The following is a 20817-nucleotide window of genomic DNA, read 5'->3' as shown; positions in this document are numbered from 1 at the left end:
GCCTTTGAAGGCAGTCAAAAGGGTGTCCAGAGAGGCCCCAGAGTTCTCAGTGTTTTCTGGGCTACAGCTGAGGTTCTGTTTGCTGCAGCCTTAATGAAAATATCTGCAGCAGCTCCATCCTATCCCATCCCATCCCATCCCATGTCTGTGCCTTGCTGTGCTATTTCCTCTGCCTGGAGTACCTCACCCCACTTCATCCACTAACCCTGCTCCTCCTTCCAAACTCAGCGGAGGCATCACCTCCTCCCTTCTCACCTCACTCCATCTCTGACTCGGATGTTCTTTCTCTGTGTTCCTACAACCTGTCGAGCAAATCTCCATTGCAACAGCCACAATAGCTGGTATGTATTAGGTGTTTATTAAGTATCAGGCACTGTTCTGCTAGTTTACATATGTTAAAGCATTTAATCAACACATCCTCCTTATGAGACAGTACTGTTATTATTCCTACTTTGCAATTGAGAGAACTGAAGTAGGTTACCCAGGGTCTATTTCTGGTTTGTTTGTTTGTTTGTTTGATTTTTTTGATTCCACTTGTAAGTTTTGTTTTGTTTCCCATTCATTCTGAACTACTCTGTGGTTCAGTTTGGATAGTTTCTATTGCTGTGTAACTGATCTTTTCTTCTGCAATCTCTAATCTGCTGTTAAAACCATCCGGTGAATTTGTTATTGCAGATAGTGTACTTTTCAGCTCTGGAAGCTCCATTCCTTTGTATCTCTCTCTATATATAGATACAACTATGTCTGTCTGTCTGTCCTCCATGTTCTCTTTACTTGGTTCATGTTTTTCTTTATCCTTTCTTTATCCATGATGATAGCCTTTAAAGTCCTTTTCTGCTAATTCTATTGTTTCTGTCTTTTCTGAATCTGTTGACTGATTTTTCTTCTGGCTAGAAGTCATATTTTTCCGCATCTTCACATCATTATTAGTAGTTTTTTTGATTGGATGCTGGCTATTGTGAATGTTACTGTGGTGGGTATCTGGATCTTGTTGTCCTTCTTTGAAGACTGTTATATCTGTTTTAGTAGGCAGTTAATGTATTTGTTGATCAACTTGGTCAGTTTGAGAATTGTTTTTAAGTTGTATGAAGGCAAGTCTGGAGTTAGCCTTAAGTACTAGACACTCAGGTCCTGTCTGTGCCAAGTGCCTGGTTGTTCAGCAAGGACTTCCCGCTCTGCCTGGGTGGAGCTGAGCCTCTTCCAGTTCTTTGTAAGCTGGGGGCTGTTCAGCTCACACCTTGCTGGGAGTAAGTCTTTGCCCAGCTCTGTGGAGTTTGACCCTATACATAGGATCACAGCTCAGTCTACAGTCAGTCTAGATTTCTGGAGCTCTTCTGCTACACAGCTCCCCTCTCTCTCTCATATTCTGCTTCTCAAGTTCCAACCACTTTAGACCCCTCAACTTTGACCCGTGTTTCCTCAACTCAGCAAGACCTCCATGTTCCCCTTGAGGCTTCCCCTGCCCAGTGCTGAAGGGCGATGGAAGGGCTCATTCATGACTTGCTCTTATCTCAGTGACCACAGTCTTGTGCTACCTATTGTCCACTCTGAAAACAGTTGTATCTTATATTTTTTTCCAGTTTTCTGATTGTTTAGAGCAGAAAGGCAAGTTCAATCCCAGTTACTCTCTTGTGGCTGGAAGTGGAGTCTGAAATCTTTCTAACTGACCTCTGCATGTAACTACAAAATGAAGGAGAGAATTAAATCTAGGAAACTTAAGATAATTACCTGTGCTTAACTGCCCCACGGGATTGGAGTCATATAGGACATATATGAAATATTCCTGAATGATGGTTAAAATACAGATTCCCAGGCCACCCGCAAATCAGAAGCTGGTGCTGGGGTCCTGAGTCTGCTCCTTGGATGAATTTTGCACCCTAAAGTTTGGCAGTCCTGCTGCGATGCCTCTAAAGCCAGTACTGAAGACTGAAGAGGATGGGAGTCGGGAAAAGACACTCCTGCCTCATCTCATTCCAAGGGGTTTTAAGGTAGAAGGGTAGTCCCTGGAGGTCAGGAATCCAGTCTACCCTCTACCAATCTTACATTTAGCAAGAGCTTAGGAGCATAGTCTCATTATTCTTCAGCATTTCTCTTTGCTTTTTCCATTATCTCTTATTGACAAGCTCATTTCTTTTTGCCACATCTTCTTCCTTAGCTCTACCCACTAAACTTCTTTTAGTGGCCAAACTTGTCTACCAACTAATAATTCACAGTGACCTATTAAATAAGGTGTGTCCTGCATTTCTGTCCCCAAGTCTCTTTTTCCAGGCACGTACCTGGGATGTCTGCTGCCAGTGCTAAACCTGCAGCTGCGGTGGCTGCTGGCCACACTCTTGATCTGCCTGCCCTCACAGACTGACTGTTGCTGCAGCCGTTGGTTGCCTAAGACAGCAGGGTATCATCCTCCGGGGTGTGCTGAAGGGCTCAAGAAGGCAGGGTCTCTCTGCCAGACAGTAAAAAGCTGTTAGGTGGTTAAGGGGCAGCGTGCATGGAAACTGTGATGCTCGTAACTCTGAGGTGCTGGTGAAATCTACGGCCTGTAGAAGGCTCTCAGCTGGCATCTTCTCCAGGCCTCTCTCCACTGTACCCTGAACCTCTTTACTATTCCCTTCAAAGAACTTCTGAAATCCTACTTTCTCCCTTTTTTCCAATGTGTGAAAATGCTGTATTTCTAGGTGTAACTGTTAAATGTTACAGCAAAACCTTCTGAATACAAAGTTTACACCCATTATAAATGCTTAATTAGAAGTTGTGCTAGCTGCCATTGTGGCGTTGTTACATCAGAAGTGCTGCAGCTTGAAGCATCTCTGGAGGCCATCTTGTCCAAGCCTGTCATCTGACATGTTACGAAGCTGAGGCTCAGAGATTATTCTACAACACAGCAGGTCTCAAAGAGGGACGCTGGTCTGACTCTCAGGAGAACAACATGCCCTCATACAACATGCCATCACCAGTCACACCAAACACCTTCCATGTGGCAGCTACTAAGCCTAGGTCTTATATTTTCTTCTCATTTAAGTCTTGAAACTAATATGTGGGGAAGCTTCTTAAAATCAACTTTATTGAGGTAATTTACATATAGTAACTGCATCCATTTAAAGTACATGACCAAAGTTTTGCCAGATGTATATACCCTGTGAAATGACTGCCACAATCAACATACAAAGCATTTTCATCTCCTCTAAAAGTCTCTCGTGCCCCTTTCCAGCCTACCCTTCCTCTTTCCTGTCTCTACACAACTACTTACCTGTTTTTTTGTCACTGTAGAATGGTTTGCATTTTCTGGAATATTATGGAAATTGAATCATATGTATGTGTGCTTTTGCATCTGTTTTTTTCCACTTACCTTAATGATTTTGAGTTGGTCCAGGTTGTGTGTATCACTAGCCTGTTCTGTTTACTAGTGAACAGTATTCCATTGTATGGACATAGCACATTTTGATTATCTGTTCACCTGCTAATGGACATTTGGATTGTTCATTATCCCCATTTTAAAGATGAGCACACTAAGGCAAAGAACAGTAATCTTGCCAAAAGGCACACAAGTAGTAAATGACAATACCAAGATTTGGAAGGCAACAGGGCTCTGTACCATGGATGGTGCACCACCCAGCACCGGGATCTGAATACAGATCTATACCCCAGAGGCCTTGCTCTTGGCTTCTGGGCTATAACAAATGGGGCAACCCTCAGCATGTTGGCGTCTCCTTCTGCAGATAGGTTCTATTACTGCCAGCTCCCAGGTTTGTCATATAGAGCAGCTAGCATGATTGATAGGATGCTTAATACAATGTCATTATGGAACAAGAGAAGAAAAATATCTATTTTCAGAGAATACCTCTGTATTATTTTCCCCTTCATAAATTTGGAATGTGAAATTAGTGATTTGGCCTTTCTTTGGGCTCTGGAGGTTTGAAGCATAAAACTCTTCCTTGTCAAGAGTGCACTGATTTTACCTTCACAGGGAGGAATGCCCCTTCCCTGGCATAAATCTGTTTTCCATGCAATATGCCTGAGTCCTTTAATGGAAGATCAGTTCATATTGTCACACTTCACACTTGACTTAGTCCATTTCATGTATGTGAATGTTTAGAATCCATTATGTAGTAGGAATCATATGTTACATATAACTAGTTTCTAGAATTATCTTTGCTCAGAGAATTACTTGGTTGGCTGGTGAAGGCTGCTTCTTTGAACTTAGAATAACCAGTGGGTAGGGACACTCCATGAATGATGGCCCTGAGTCATCCATGAATGCTTATTCAGCAGTGCCATTAAACAGATCTTTGGGCATCTGTAAGGGAGGCTATTGGTGCCCTTAATAACATCACATCCAGGTTCTTTGAGGTTGTCAGCACAAGGAGCATTGTCACTTGCAAAGGGGCTGCTAGTTGCCTTATACTTGGTGGGGGTGAGTGAGTGGTGAGCAGTCCCAAGGGAGATGGATCTTGGGGATGAATCAAGGTCCAGGGCCCCCTCCAGACAAGTGGTCTCCCTCCACCACCAGTCTTAGAGGTTAGATTTAATTGAGGAAAGTCAGCAGGCTTTCATACAGCACCTCCTGTGGCCAGTATTGCTCCAGATGCTGGGGAGGGCAATGAGTAAGACAGCCCTTGCCCTCTGCAAGTTTCTCAGGTAGTGGAAAATGCCCTCCCCTTTTTCCCTCCCCATCTTTTATAGAAAACTTCCAGGAGCTATGTCTCTGTAGATACATTTCTCACCCTTCAGCCTCCCTAGCTTCACTCTTGCTACATGTTACTCCTTCCCCTGGGAAGATGCCGAGGGAGAGAAGAGAAGTGCTTCCTCCCCTCCATGATTTCTCAGGCATCCGAAGGAAGTGGACAGAACAACAACAACAAAAAAACAGGGCTTTTAAGATAAGGTGTTTTAATAGAATGAGAGACAGAGTGAGTGACATTTAGAGGTGGTTTTTGGATTTATTATTTAACCATAATGTGCTATATGGGGACTGTTTGCAGGGCCGTGGCAGCCTTCAAGGTCAGATGCCTTTAGGGGCCAGGTGAATAATACCAGCAAAGGAAGAGCAGAAGTATAAGACAGTGAAGAATAACGTGGCGTGTGGTAAACCCAGAGAAGAGATGGCAGGACTTAAAAGTTTTCAAATTCCTATTTCAAAAACTAACAGAATTTCTGAAATCACTTCATAGTCAGAATAAAATGCATCTGCAAGTTGTCTTTGGCCTTTGGCAAGTAATTTGCAAATCCTTCATAAGCCCTTGTGGGGCTGTGCTCTAAAGGAATTGGAACTTTGTTGGGGAGACAAAACGTAAAAGATGAAGAAAAGCGTTACACGCATACCTCAGACATATGGTGGGTTTAGTTCCAGGCCACTGTAATAAAGCAAGTATTGCAATAAAGTGAGTCAAATGAATTTTTTGGTTTCTCCATGCATATAAAGGTTATATGTACACTATACTGTAGTCTGTTAAGTGTGCAATAGTAGTATGTCTAAAAAAAAAACCACATACCTTCTAAAAAATAATTCATTGCTCAAAAATGCTAGCCATCATCTGAGCTTTCATAATCTTTTTGCTGGTGGAGGGTCTTGCCTGGATGTAGATGGCTCCTGACTGACCAGGGTGGTGGGTGCTGAAGGTTGGGCTGGTTGTGGCAATTTCTTAAAATAAGACCACAGTGAGGCTTGCTATATCGATTAACCCTTCCTTTCAAAGTGACTTCTCTGTAGCATGAAATGCTGTTTGGTCGTATTTCACCCACGGGAGAGCTTTCAAAACTGCAGTCCTCTCACACCCTGCTGCTGCTTTATCAGCTATGTCTATGCAATATTCTAACTCCTTTGTTGTCATTTCAACAGTCTCCACAGCATTTTCACCAGGAAGAGATGCCATCTCCAGAAGCCACTTTCTTTGCTCATCCATAAGAAGTAATTCCTCTTCCATAGTAATTTGATCATGAGACGGGCAATTCAGTCACGACTTCAGGCTCCACTTCTAAGTCTAGTTCTCTTGCTGTTCCTGCCTCATCTGCAGTTACTTCCTCCCCTGAAGTCTTGATCCCCCAAAGGCATCCATAAGGGTTGGAATCAGGTTCTTTCAAATTCCTGTTCATGTTGATATTTGACTTCTTTCCATGAGTCAAAAGTATTCTTAATGGCATCTAGAATGGTGACTCCTTTCCAGAAGGTTTTCAATTTACTTTGCCCAGATCCCTCAGAGGAATCACTGTCTGTGGCCACGATAGCCTTACGACATGGTTTTCTTAAACGGTAAGACTTGAAAGTTGAAATGACTCCTTCGTTCCTGCACCACACAATGGATGTTATGTTAGCAGGCATGAAAACAACAGTTCTCTCACTGTCCATCTCCATCAGAGCTCTTGGGTGACCAGGGCCATTGTCAGCAGTAATATATTGTATCTTTTTTTTCTGAGCAGTAGGTCTGAACAGTGGGCTTTAAATATTCAGTAAACATGTTAGAAACAGGTATGCTATCATCTAGGCTTTGTTCCATTTTCAGAGTATAGGCAGAGTAAATTTAACATCATTCTTAAGGGACTTAGGATTTTTGGAATGGTCAGTGAGCATTGGCTTCAACTTAAGGTCACCAGCTGCGTTAGCCCCTAACAGGAGAGTCAGGCTGTCCTTTGAAGCCTTGAAGCCACACACTGACTTCTCTAGCTATGAAAAGTCCCAGATGTTGGTGGAGCGGGGAATTCACACGTGCTCTGTGACTCCCGGTTGATCGCTCTGCTCCCACTGTTGCCTTCTTTGCTGTGAACGTATTTGGTTCGTTTCTCCACTCTGCCTATGGAGGCAGCTTGTCTCCACTCATTTTTCCAGCACCCTGTTGCAGATCCTCTCCTCTCCTGGTTCTCAGACTTACTGCTGGCCCATGTCATCAGCTCTGTGATCCTCTCATTTGAAGTCTTGTCTACAGTGACCTCTTTCCCATAGAAAGCTGATTGATCTACACTGAAAATCTGTTGTGTAGTGTGGTCACCTGCATTAATGATGTTAGCTAGATGTTTTGGATAATCTGCTGCAGCTTCAACATCAGCACTTGCTACTTCACCTGCACTGTTATGTTATGGAGACAGCTTCTTAGTCCTGATGACCCAATCTCTGCTAGCTTCAGATTTTTCTTCTCCCCTCTCTCAGGCATCAGAATTGAAGAGAGTTAGGGCATTGTTCTGGATTAGGCTTTGATTTAAGGGACTGTTGTGGCTGGTTTCTATCCAGACCACTGAAACTTTCCCTGCATCAGCAATAAGGCTGTTTCACTTTCTTACCGTTCACGTGTTCATTGGTGTAACACTTTTGATTTCCTCCAAGAATGTTTCCATTGTATCTACAACCTGGTTGTTTGGTGCAAGAGGCTCAGCTTTTGGCCTCAGCTTTCAATCTTCTGTCCTCACTAAGCTTAATCATTTCTAGCTTTTGATTTAAAGTGAGAAACATGGGACTCTCCCTTGCCCATAAACACTTAAAGGCCTTTGTGGGGTTATTAATTGGCCTCATTTCAATATCATCATGTCTTGGGTAATAGGGAGGCCTGAAGAGAGAGAGGGGAACCGCTGATCTAGTGGAGTAGTCAGAACACACGCAACATTTATTAAGTTCACTGTCCTACATGGACGTGGTTTGGGGGTGCCCCAAAACAAGTATGGTAATAACATCAAAGATCACTGATTGCAGATCACCATAGTAAATATGCTAATAATAACGAAAAAGTTTGAATGTGAGAATTACCAAAATATGACTTTGTGAGACACAAAGTAAGCAAATACTGTTGAAAAAATGGTACCAGTAGACTTGCTAAACACAGGGTTGCCACAAACCTACAATTTTTAAAAAACGGAATATCTGTGAAGTGCTTTAAATAAAATGAAGTGCAGTAAAACAAGGTATGCCTGTACAAGACTTAAATAGCTAAGACAGCAGTATGATGGATGGCACAGGCAGCAAATGGTTGTTGGTATCTTAATGATATACATTATTAAGGGCCTTGAGTTCAGAAGAGGAAGTGACCCCTGTGGCTGAGGGCACTTCAGGAAGAGGGAATAACTAGTACTGGCTCTTGAAGGATGGATAGGATTTGGTTAGGTAGGGAAGAATGTGCAAAACCTTCTGAGGTAAGGCCTGGCATAAGGAGAGACTCCACATGGAAGGTGAATAAAGAATTTACAGCAACCAGAAGAGAAGCTGATAACTCCAGGCTAAGCCCAGATTCTAGTTCATTCTCAACAATAGATACTCAGCACCCCACATTACCTGCCTTTCATGAAGTTTGAAGACTGCCAGTCATCTAATTTGCTGATTATTGGTTGAAGAACTCACAGCAAGAACTGACACAAAGCTTCAGGCCAGTTGGGATTTATGATTATGGAGAACTGCCAAGAATGATGGACAACCAGAGACCCCAGATGGCCTCAGGTTCCCAAAATTGTAGGAGGGAAAGCTCTGATCATTCCTGTTTAGATGACCATCCTTCAGTGGCAAAATTATCCATTGCTCTTCTTAGAATCAAGTTTCTGGTATACCTTAAGGCTTTTGGACTTCTTCTGTCATGGGAGGTTATAGGGTGTTAGAGAAAGAAGATTGGATCTGGAATAGGATCGAACCCAGCCTCTACAAGTCACTGGGCAAGGCATTCATTCATTCATTTATTCAAGCACCGTTTGTTGAATACCTATTGTGTCTGGTACTTGGGCTGGGCACTGGGGATATGATGATGAAGAAAACATTCTGAGTCCTTACATTCAGCCTACAGTCTAGCTGAGGAAATGGGAACTAAACAATTAGTCACACAAATAAGTAAGGACAGACTGTGATGTCGCCCACTGGAGGAAGAGTGCAGGGTGCTAATGAGAGAGACTAACATGGGGACCTGATCTGGACCGGGTGATGGAGGAAGGCCACTCTGAAGTGACTTTTAAACTTCAATTTGAAGAAAAAATAAAGTTTCCAAGAAAAGGGGGTGTCAGTTGAGAGATGGGTGAGGACCCTGGTAGAGGAGACAGCAGGTGCAAAGTCACGTCACATCTCTAACTCCAAGTATCTGCAGGCCTGCTTGGTATCTTCCAGCTCCAAAATCCAGCTCTCAGCGAACTCTGAATAGAATGTGAAACTGCAAAGATGAACATTGAGAAGCAACCCAAAGAAACGCAATTGTCTTTTAAAAACATGAATAATATTCAGGTTGAAATCATCTCTGAAAACAGATGAGGACTCAACTTTCAAATAGGTTATTTCAGAGTTAGGAAAGAACTTTTAAGCGCCAAAATAAGTCTTTTTAAAAAGTGGGAAGCCTCTGAAAACAGAAACTTAATAAAGTATGAGATACTTTCTGCATTTAGCCATTGCATTTTGGCATAACCCAGGACTACAGGCAGAATTACAACTCCCTCTTCCTGGCCGTTCCCAGTACCTCTTGGACATGCTTCATCCCTACTGGAGAGGGCTCTTTGCATCCTCAGGTCCAGTTTTGACAGAATCAAAAACCTCAAAACCTTAAGAATAACAAATCTTTATGGCCAGCCAAGAAGTGTTTAATTCCTAAAGGACACTAGAGTTGAGCCACTTCTAGCCAGGGGCAACTGGGGACTTAATTCTGTAAGTGTAGCAATCTGGATGATCTGAGAGCTCCAAGTTTAAGGGTAATTGCTCAATTTTTATCCATGTCAACAGGGAAAATAGGTAAAAGTGGCTGAATACAGCCAAGCAATGAGGGTGGATGAGATGAGAGATGCTAGGCTGTCAGTGGAATTAGAAAAATGCTATCTATGGAGGGCTATCGCTCCCTCGTCCCTCAGTCTTCCATCTCCCTGTCCCTCTCAGTCTCCAGCCTTTCTCTCTTTTGGGCTCTTCTTCCTTCCTTGCTTAATCCTTCCACCATATCCTTCATCCCTTTTCCTACAAACAGCAGAATCACCACAAGCTTAAACAGCTTTAACATGGAGGAAGAGAAAATACACAAAACGCTTTAAGTGCCGATAAATTGGAACCCTGATACCTCAACTCCTTTCTCCTTTCTCTTGCTTAGTAAGATTGTCCCATTATGTTGGTATTCCCTCCTTAAACTTAATACAGCACTTGGGACTTTGTAGGTGGTCCCCAAGCATAGTTCCTTTGCCTTCTTAATTCCTTTAAGCTATTACAACCAGATTTTTTAAATTAAGGTATCATTGACATACAGTGTTATAAAGGTTTCACATGAGCAACATTGTGGTTATTACATTCACCCATATTACCAACTCCCCCCCACACCCCACTGCAGTCACTCTCCATCAGCATAGTAAGATGCTGTAGAGTCACTACCTGTCTCCTGTGAACCAGCACTGATTTTTTATTAAATAATATTTTTCAAAATTGATTCATTTTTGTAAATTCAAAGTCACCAGGACTAGATGCTAAGGTCTTTCTATACCCATGCCCCCTCCCTTCCCTGACACATACACACACAGAAGCCCCTTTTAGGTAAAGATACCCATTACAGCAATGGGCCAGGGGTAACAGGTGGTGAGTTTTGAGTTTATTATCTCTGTTTTTAATATAATTTATTTAGTTTTAAGGGTATATAATTTAATCGTTAATGATATTTGTGTTTAACAACCTGTATGCAAAATTCCTACAAATGTAGCCATTGGTTTTTACAAGCCAGTAGAGCTGCTCCGGCACATCACCGCCAAGAGTTGGAGGAGCGGGAATTCACACGTGCCCTGTGACTCCTGGTTGATCGCTCTGCTGCCACTTCCACCTTCTTTGCTGTGGGCGTATTTGGTTCATTTCTCTGCTTTGCCTATGGAGGCAGCTCATCTCCACTCATTTTTCCAGCTCCCTGTTGCAGATCCTCTCCTCTCCTGGTTCTCAGACTTACCTGCTGGCCCATGTCACCAGCTCTGTGATCCTCTCACTATGAAGTCTTGTCTACAAGAACACCCAGGCTGAATAGAGAAAAGCCAAAGAAACCAAGTCATTAGGGCTCTGACTTGAAGCAGAATCTTCAGGTTTGACTGTTCTTCTCTGTCTTGTTATGCTTTGTTTGCAATCAGATCCATTGAGATTGCTTTAGTCAAGGAATTCTTGTGCCTATGTGAAGTTATCTGGAAAGGAGAACCTATTTTGGGATGAGAGGGAGGAGTTTCCATGGGCTTATGCAGACTGCAGTGTGAGTATCAGGACTGTGGGAAGTTCATAAGGACCAAACCCCACAGGGCACTACCTGGGCCTTGAGGTGCTATGTTTGTAGCACTCCCACCAGCCCTCCCCTTTGAGACACAGCAGAGCAAACAGATTGATACCACAGAGACATGGGACACTCAAAAGACTGCACAGGACACAAAAGAGCCCCAGCCAGGGGTGCTAGATCCTGGTGTGAGCTGAGGTCATAATGGGGCCAGAGGATCTGTGCAGGTTAATTGCATTCTAGAAAGTGGATTTTTATTGCAGTGATTCCAAACAGATTGGCATGCTTAATTTATAAGCTAGAACTGTGGCTGGAACATTTGGAAAGACTGCACCGGCAAATGTGACAGAAAGGATTGTTGTGGGTGTTATACTGTATCACGAGATTCATTCCAGTGGACACCCCAGAATAAGGATGTCTTAGAGACAGAGTGGACCTCATTTTGGTGATAAGGAAACTTAGGATCAGAGTTGACAAATAATTTGTATAAGGTCAGCAAATCAAGGCAGATCTGGGACCCAGGTTTCCTGATTCCTAATCGTGTACACCCTCTAGTACAACTCTGGACCAAGAATACGGATTCAGTTCCTCCTTGAACGGAAGTCTTGTGCCATGTGTGCACGCATGTTTAAAACAAAGCAGCTTCTATTAACCTTCCTCCACATTCCTGGCAGCCCAAGAAAAATGAGCACTAGGAGATGTAAAATCCTGAGGTTACAGGGGTTGACTTCTTTATTCTCCAGTGTGGGCTTGCCCAGGGCTGCTCCCCAGAGTGAGACTCCAGGGAAAGTACATGGAACTTGCCAGAAGTTTCTTTAATGAGGCGAGAGAAGCTGTTTTTACTTGGTTTTATTTTCTGCAGGAGCTGATTCAAGGTCGCAGGACCCGACCCTAGGAAAGCACATGCCGTCATAGAGGAGGTGTGTAGGGGTGGAGATGGAGAAATGTTCGGTAATTACCTAACTCCGCAAACATGGTAGAGACTGGTTTGGCTGTATTTTTCTGGCTACCCACCCCTCAAAAGGCAGAATGTCAGGGAGTTTTTGAGAGATTTCAGTTCTGCTTTGTCAACTCATAGTCATGTTCTATCTTACCCTGGTCCAGCTGCCAAGCTTAGCCCAGAGTCTTTACCATACCACCTGTTCCATTGGCAGAGAGGGACAGAGTGCTTTGTGCCCCTGAGATCTCTAGGTCACACCAGACTGATCATTTTGGACATCTCTGCCTGACTCACCACTGACCTCTCCGGGGTTCCATTTCCTTTGTTCTGTGAGCACCTAACTTGTATGTCCCCACCTGGAGAGGTAGAATGGGAGAATGAAAACGGAAGTCTTGTGCCTTGTGTGCACGCATGTTTAAAACAAAGCAGCTTGTATTAACCTTCCTCCAGGAAAACAGAGAGAGCTCCATCAGCATTCTGTCATGCTATAGTCTGTTTGGAGAACTGTGATTAATAATAAATCATTCATTGTTAAGCACTGACAAAAGTAAAAGAGACCTAAATCTCCCTGAAATCATTATAGAGATCAGAGTATTTATTCTGTAACTCTTCGAATTCTGTCCCAGTTGAATATGAAAGACAGGATCAGGATAGGATAAAACTGATCCCATTTAGTTTGCTGAGACTTCCCTAGATGTGGCTGCGAGCAGTGGCCCAGCTTTCAGGGGAGGCGTGGGTCCTTCTCCATGCAGTTGTGAAAGGCGTGGATGAATGAGGATGAGAGGACCTGAATGCAGACAGGCCCGTAGTGATAAGAGCCACTGCCCAGGGAGATTACAGATGACTGAACTTTTCATTTGACCAGAAAGAATAGAGGCTCAGAGTTCTAGGATATCTGTTTCAAAAGATGGGGACTGTGTGAAGAGAAATAATGTTCTTGGCAATGTAAAAAGACAGGTGGAATTGTAGAATTGCTCCAAATACTTTTTGTAACCAAAATCACAGTAGGCTGTGACCTGGGATGACTGGTGACTTTTTGTGTTCTCTCAGATAGATGGCCATGGTGCCTTAACAGGGTGAAGCCTGATAGCCAAATGTCACCGAGGTGAGATGGGAAGGGACAGGCATGTTTATGCATCCGAGGTTGGACTTAACACATCACTTTGACCTCAGGTGGAGAAATCTTCTCCTTCTGACACATCCCACATGGAAATTAGTTTCTAAAGAAGGACCTGAGGCAGCCAAACCTAGAAATAGCAGAAATCTAGGGGAGAGGTAACAGGAGCCCTCTTACCCTAGCAAGAGGTGAACTTGACCTGGGCAAATGGTAGATCTTCCTTTTCTAGCTTTAGGTTCTACCAGCCTTCTAGAAATTCACTGATGTTCAGTGTGTGCGTGTGTGTGTGTAGACTCTCATCGATGTATACACATGCAGGAGGACACATTGGCAATGTGATTCCTGAGTCCATAAGCATAGTTGACAGACCGGGTTTACCTAAAAGACCCTTTAAGAGAAAGCTCTTGAAAGATGATTACAGAATTGAGACACCATCATTTAAAAGTGCCCGAGGCAGACGCCTTTGAAAATTGCAGCAGCGGAGGGGCAGAGAAAGAACCACGCAGCCCTTGATTGTTGCTCTGTTCCCTCAGGACCCGTCCTCTCCCTTCCCCTCCGTTCTCATCTGATAAGAGAGCGAGCAGCAGTAAGACTCCTCATCTATCTTATGAAAATCCGATTCGGAATGGCTGTGATCAAAACCAGCTGGCTGTCACCAGCAGTGGCCTTGTGAGGAGGGAACTGCTCAGAAGCATCCCGTATGTGGGGGTGTCACGGGTGGTACCGATCAAAGTAGCATTTTTTTAATAAATATATATAAGGAAAATACAAAACCTAAGGATTTAGAATAAAAGCAGTGTAGTTTGTCTTGTTTTTTTTTTCAGTATAACACAAAGAGGATGAAATAGAATCAGATGCGCCTGATTGCTAACACACGCATACTGGCGCCTCTGAGAAGGTGCTCGCTGTCACATTAACACTGCATCACTCATCTTGGGCCTTATTGAAGAGAGTAGAGAGTTCCTCAGTTTCTGTTCCTTCCGGCTACTGCATTCCTCTTCACTTTTAAAGTCCTTTACCCCTCTTTGTCCCTAACACATCTCCGTAGATCAAAGCCGGACCCACCGTGAAGCTCGGAGAGAGCAAGTGGAGTGGCAGAGAACCTTCCTACTCATTGTTCTTCATTTCCTTCAGTTGTCAGTAGCCAGTGTTTTGATGTTCCCTAGAGGGCACCTCAGTGGGTGACGTCCTTCCAGTGTCAGGCTCCTGGGCTGAATGGGATCTTTATAGAGAATTCTTGTTGGGCCAAGCTTGTCTTGAGACTACCACCTTTGAGTTCCTCGAAAGGCCTGGTCCTGGTTGACCACCCTTTGCATTGCTGATACTGATTCCCGTACAGCACTCCGGGGACTTGGGTGGGGTGGTAGGAAAGAGCTCCTTCTGAAGTGTTGCATTCATGGCTCCTTCAGCAATGTCCTAACATGCCCCTGTGGTTGTAATATAATGGGGTCACATGCCATAATATACCACAAGCTAGGTTGCCCCTCTTATTCTGTGCTCATGATCCAGCCAGCACCACACTGTGCTAAGGCCTGATTATCTCAGAAACTGAAGTCAGTCCAAACCTTCCTCTCCAAACCATCATCAACCAGGAGGGTCATCACAAGTTGGGGGACTGTGAGGACAGTCAACTATTTTGGTCCCTCCTTAAGGTCTGTGATCTCTCCCCAGCAGCATTAGGAGAGATTCTGTTTGGCAGGAGCATGGAGGCATTTCAATACAGAGGCATATGGGACACAGATGAACCCCCCACCCCACCACATGCTTCCTCGGGGACCTGCTCACACACAGCTCTGGGGTGCACACTTGCTGTGCGGCACGTTGGGCCAAATGCCTTGCTTGTGGTCTGTCCTGTTTCTCAGTCTTTGCAGTGTGGGTCTCGAGCCAACATCGCCGTTTTCAGACTCTTCTCCCATGTCTGTTTCCTCCCTTGTCAGTAATGAGTATAGGTGGGACCCGACTTCAATCAGGTGAAATCACAAGGCCTGAGTCTTCGAAGGCGGGCCTGCCAGGGACCTGCCGAAGTGTTTTTGCACCTTGAACCCTGACTCCAGGAATGCAGGAGACCCACAGTGCTGGGCCCAGGCTTGCTGGGGAGCTCCTCTGAGACCGCTCTCTCTCCTGTTCATTCGGGTGTTTGAAGCCTGTTGCCTCCTGCTTTCCCTTTTTCTTCTCCCTTTTAAAGAATTCTCAATTTTTTTCACTTAGAAAAAAAATTATTTATACGATTGAGATCCACTAATTAAAGCCGTTTTCTGGTATTTGGTTACTGGAGCGTTTGATGTCTCTCTGACAAGACCATGAAATGCATGGAGTGTCCACAGGGACAGAATTTGCTGAGCATGGCTCTTTGTAAATGAGGGGACACAGTGTCGCAGCAGCTCATGAATATGAAACGCCCGTGATGCCACCTCAGTGGACTTGGGAACACAGATGAATCCTGTCATGTGCTAAATGAGACCAATTTCTTTCACTTAACTTCATCTTCAATCAGACCTTCTTCCATTTGCCTGTTTAAAATTCCCCATACATGATGCCGAAGGTAACAGCATTCAGTAAAACAAAGTTTTCCAGCTGCAGAGAGAAATTACAATGATCTGATTTAAAGTCGCCATCTCCTAAAAACATGGATGTTATTTCCTTTCTCTCACAAGCTCTGCTGAGGTCTGTTGGCTTTGGGCATGAAAATAGGTGCCCAGTAAAAGCAGTCTGGACTGCTTTTACTGGGGTCCCCTTAAGCAGTAGGTCCAGATCCCTTTGATGTGGATTGGTTAATGATCGTGGCTATGAATGGCAGATGTGAGACCTTAAGGGCCTGTGGATGCTCTGCGGTGGCCAGACCCTGAGTGGGAAAGCATCTGGGCAGAGAGTGTGTGTAACCAAGCAGGGCCTTTGCCATCAGGAGCTCAGTTAGTGGATGAAGTGAGAGGGACAGATGTCGTCAGTAAGCCCCAGAGGAACCTGGCAAGTCAGGCCAACCACTTGTATCATTTCCTAACGTGAGAAAGTGCTGGAGTAAAGAAAAGGCTCTATGTAGCTCTCTGGAAACCCTGGATACAACCAGAAAATTCCACTCAGAAATCCCCAACCAAGGAAATTAGCAAAGAGTAGAACCTAAAGGGGCACAGAGAGGAAGGCCTCCCCATGGGGCCAGGGGCTAGATCGGAGTGCCTGTTTCATTCTCTCCTTCCTATAGGATGTAGATTTACGCTCCAGGAGAAGAGACTGTGTGGTGCTCCGAGTGTACTCATTTCAAACAGCCCAGTCTGAGAAATCCCCTTCTGTTTTAGTTATGCCCAAACTGGCAAACAACAGCTAGATTTGAATGCCGGCTGCTGAACAGCAGTGTGACCCAGCCTCAGGATGGAAGCCCAGTGGTCCATGGGGCCAAATTTGAATGACTTTTCCTCTGTGACTCTGTCCCCACTCATCCACTGTTCCTCATATATGCACAGGCCCTTTCCAGCAGGCCCTGCAGCTCTCAAGTGAGGCAAAGCCTTTACTCTGATGTTATTAAATCCAGGAAGCATCTGAGGACTACGCTTGGTGGTTCTTGTGGAATGAATCCTACTAAGGCCCCTGTAGGACTCAGTAGTGCTGATCCCGTAATTGGAACGATACAGAGAAGGTTGGCATGGCTCTGCCACGTGTGTTACCTTCCAGGCTGAGGGGCATCTGTTGATCGGGTTCTGTTCGGTGTTCCTTCAGTTTGCCAGTCCTTGGGAATGCAGAAGCCCTGGCTTGTGCTCTTCGCTCTCGGTTAGTTCAGCGTCCAGGGGGCAGACTCTCCCCACTGAAGGCGGTGAGCTTACCCTGTGGCCTTGCAGAAAATATTATGGAAAGGTGAAGAAGAGCGTTCTGAATTCTGCCCGTTGGATTCTGAGCTGCCTCACAAAGGAAGGGATGTGCATTTTCCTTACTTTGCTCATTTATGATTATTTTTTAATATATAAACTCTCCCTTTGCAATCCGCCACCCTATCCGTCTTGGTTTTCCTCTAATGTGCCTCAGAAGGGGTCTTGTGAATAGAAGACACTCAGCCGCTGACTTCCAGTGGGTTGATTCAGGTCCTTCCTCACCTGGTACCAGGTACCCTCTTCCCCACCTAACCCCTTGCTCCTGGGCCCTCCGTGCCAACCATACTGGTGCTCCATGAAGACAAGGACCATGCGTTTTATTTGTTGCTGTTACTGGCCCCAGTTGGTACAGTACTTTACCCATCATAGGTGCTCAATCATTATTCCTTGAATGAATGAATAAATGAAGGAAGGAATGAACAAACAAAGGAACAAACATAGGTTCCCCACCATGTGGCAGCAGAACGACACTCAGCGGACAAGCAGGTTGAGCAGCACATGAGGTGGCTCACAGGAGAGGCACGGAGCAAGTGCAAAGAGCCAGGAAAACCTTTTGAAGGAGCTGGAGCTGGGAGAGAGCAGTGGATGTCTGCGTGGGGATGGTGGTCTTCATCCGGAAAATGGGCAGGAGTAAATGAGAAAAAGAAGGTAGAGCCACATAGCTTCTCCCCATGGTCAGTATTATATCTGTGTAATGAATAAAAATAGTCATAGGCCATTATGTAGTGAACATAGTGCTTAATATTTTATAAAGACTATTGCATTTAATGCTTGCAACAACTGTATATGAGGTGGTTATAATTATCCCCATTTTACACATGAAGAAATTGAGGCACAGAGAGAATAGTCACACAACTGGTACATGGGGGAACCAGGATTTGAAGCCAGTCATTCTGCTTCCCAATCTTGTGTTCTTAAGCCCTGGGCAGGAGTCCTACCCACGTTCTTAACTAACTCATTGTTTCTGTTAACATTCTTCTTAGCGGCATGGAAGAAAATGAGAATAAAGTTCACGTAGCTATTGAGTTTTTTTTAAAATAGTGGTAGCTTTTCAGCAGTACTAGAGTGACCTTTGCTCCCCTTATTTTCTCTGTTAAGATTGTATACTTTTGAATGTCAAACTTGACACCCTGAGTCAGGCTGGGCCCCTGTCCAGACTTGCAGGGCAAGTAGTTGTCACTGGTTTGAGGCACGGCTGGATCATCCCGTGGAGGTAATTTTGTGAAGAAGTAGATTTTTCCAAGTCCATTTTCTTTTTCTAGGTTTGTTTGTGGTGTGTATGGTGTGTATGGTGTGTGTGTGTGTGTGAGGGTGAGAGAGGGAGGGAAGGAGAGAAAAGAGAACAAAAATTCCCAAGAACACATTATATATACATAGGCAAGCACTTGTCTGTGTTTGTAAATCACAAACTGTAAAATTGTGAAGTTCTTTGAAGTTTGCCCCAAACCTGCTCCATGGCCACCTGTTCCACTGAGGGCTGGAGTTGGATGGCCTGACTGTGCTGTGATGGCTCAAGCTGTCACTACACCGGAATGTTCCAGCCTGCCTGGGCCTGGCTGTCATCTCTGGCTCTGTCCCACTCAGGCAGTTCACGGGTTCTGTTGGGCACAGGGCTTCCAATTAGAGAGAAATCCCACTGTGTGGCCAGCCCCACCAGTGCCGCGCTGAGAGGCGCCTTTGCCAAGGCCCGAACTGACCTCTGATCTGTCACAGATGGGCCAGCCCCACACTCCCCTGTGCGCATTTGGAGGAGGGGGTGTGGATGAAGAGGGAAGCCTGTGGGGAGGGAGAGTAGACATTGGGCAGAAGTGCAGTTCCTCAGAGCCTGGGAGAGGCAGGGCAGAATTGACAGGACCCAAATGCTAATGTTGTGGAGGGAAAGGGGACTTGGGGAAGACCCCATCCTGAGCCCTGAACTCAGCATGGGGCATTGTCTTACCAACTTCTGAATATTCATCTCAGGCTGGACTCCACGCCCGCCTGAGGAGAGCCAGGAGCAGCTAACTGTCACAGTGCTGATGGCACATGGCACAGCCAGCTTCCTGCCTGCCCTGCACAGGCTCCTTGCAGCCTCATCAGCCTGGGAGGCCTGCTTGCCCTGGGCTCCGGTGCTGTTGCAGCCCTCACTATGAATTGTGTTAGTCACATAGAGCAAGAGTGAACAAGAAAGCTGAATCTCTATTATCCTGAGAAATAGAATCTTGGAGAACTCCAGCTCTAATTATCCAGCAGGACAGGGAGTATAATCTCAGCTCTGAACGGCCTCTTTCTAGATGACTTGCTGATGTGGTTTGTAGGGTGGCTTGTGTGTCCTTTATTTCACTTCTCAGCCATTTCTTTAATTTTTAACCCTTTTCATTCTTTTAATCACTCCTCCTCTGCCTGTCTCCTTCTCTCTCTGTCCTCTTTCGGGATCTCTGTCTCTCCCTTGAGTACTTTCTCTCTTCCCAGGTACAGCATCTGTAACCCAACAGTTTGAAGCAATAATAAAGGCACTAGGCTTGGAAGGGACATTTATATACTCGGGCTTAGCTTGACTAGAGCAGGCACCAAGTCCAAGTTACGAATAGCCTGAAGTGGCAAGGGTCTTCCCAGCTGTTCTGAAATGACTCTGGGTTTCTTTTAAAAATAAAACTGAATTCAGTCCATGGAAGCAAATACAAAGGATGTCTTCACTCCTCTCTGGGATTTTCCCTTCTCCGCATGTTTACAGTAGTTTTGGAATCCCAGGACTGCCTCCCACTTGGCCTGCCCCACCCCTTTTTTGACTCTGACAGATTAAATGAACAAAACTCCTCAGCCTGTCAGTGATGCTCATTTGGAAAAGGAAATACTTCTTTAGGTTGTTAGATTGTCCCAGTGAGGAGATGGACTGTTTTTGGTATCTTAAACTAGTTGCCACAATTAAAATTGCTGTCTCTTAGTTTCTCCATTTGCATGACTTTCTTAGACTGGTGAAAGCAATTGCCTCATGTCTCTTTATATGTCCGAATGTGTGTCTCACATGGAGAGTTCACACAAGGAAAATCTCCATGAGATAGCAAAAAATGTGTCATTTCAGATTGGGTATCTTCTTTTATACTGAACCTGGCCGTGGGGACTCCGAGCCAAGGGACACTGATATGAGCCAGGTCATATCAGTAGGTATAAACTGTCCTTAAGATGCAGGCTCAGGGCCATGAGACAGATGGCTGCAAAGACTAGGAGGAGCTAATGTTCATGTGGACCATGGACGTGAAGAGGTACATGCGTGGCAACACCCACCTCGTGACACTGCTTTCTCAGCTCCTTCTGTCTCTTACCATGCCAGGCTCACGCATCAGTTCCTCTGACACTTCCCCAGGTGCTATCTGGGACTCTTCTCATTTCCTTACATTTCTCCTTAGATATCCACTCCAATGGCTCCTAACCTGGAGCATACTTTGGGATCACCCAAGGAATCTTAGGGAAAAGTACAGATGCCTGAGCCCCACCCAGGAGGTTCTAATCCAGCAGGTGCCTGGGGTAAAGACTGGGATTCAGAAATTGTTGAAGTTCTGTTTGTTTCTAATGTGCACCTGTAGTTCACCCCACAGCCTAGACTGTCAGCCCACGGATGCCAGAGACTGTGTTGGAGAGTCCATCCTAGCCCCAGCCTGCAGCCCCACGGCAGGCCTGTTGAAGGTGATGAGCAGTAATGGAAATGCAGGCAAGATCCCCATTCATTCTGTGACCGCTTTGCTGCCTCCTCTCATTGCA

At 45.0% G+C, this 20817-nt stretch overlaps 2 protein-coding genes and 1 long non-coding RNA gene across 5 annotated transcripts in view; all 3 read left to right on the top strand.

Annotated features, from left to right (window-relative positions):
* The window catches only part of TTLL5 (tubulin tyrosine ligase like 5), a 414761-nt gene that overhangs the window by 355607 nt on the left and 38337 nt on the right, over positions 1–20817 (top strand). The gene's annotated exons all lie outside the window — the stretch shown is intronic.
* The window catches only part of IFT43 (intraflagellar transport 43), a 78701-nt gene that overhangs the window by 56462 nt on the left and 1422 nt on the right, over positions 1–20817 (top strand). The gene's annotated exons all lie outside the window — the stretch shown is intronic.
* Positions 2–20812, top strand: LOC118973583 (uncharacterized). The gene is made up of 3 exons (XR_005063008.2): positions 2–10986; positions 12028–12085; positions 13756–20812. It is a non-coding gene; the product is annotated as an uncharacterized lncRNA (long non-coding RNA).

Source organism: Manis javanica, chromosome 8, assembly GCF_040802235.1.
Source record: "Manis javanica isolate MJ-LG chromosome 8, MJ_LKY, whole genome shotgun sequence".
Classification (NCBI taxonomy): domain Eukaryota; kingdom Metazoa; phylum Chordata; class Mammalia; order Pholidota; family Manidae; genus Manis; species Manis javanica.
Note: the sequence above shows the minus strand (reverse complement) of the source record. Positions and strands in the feature narration are given on the sequence as shown.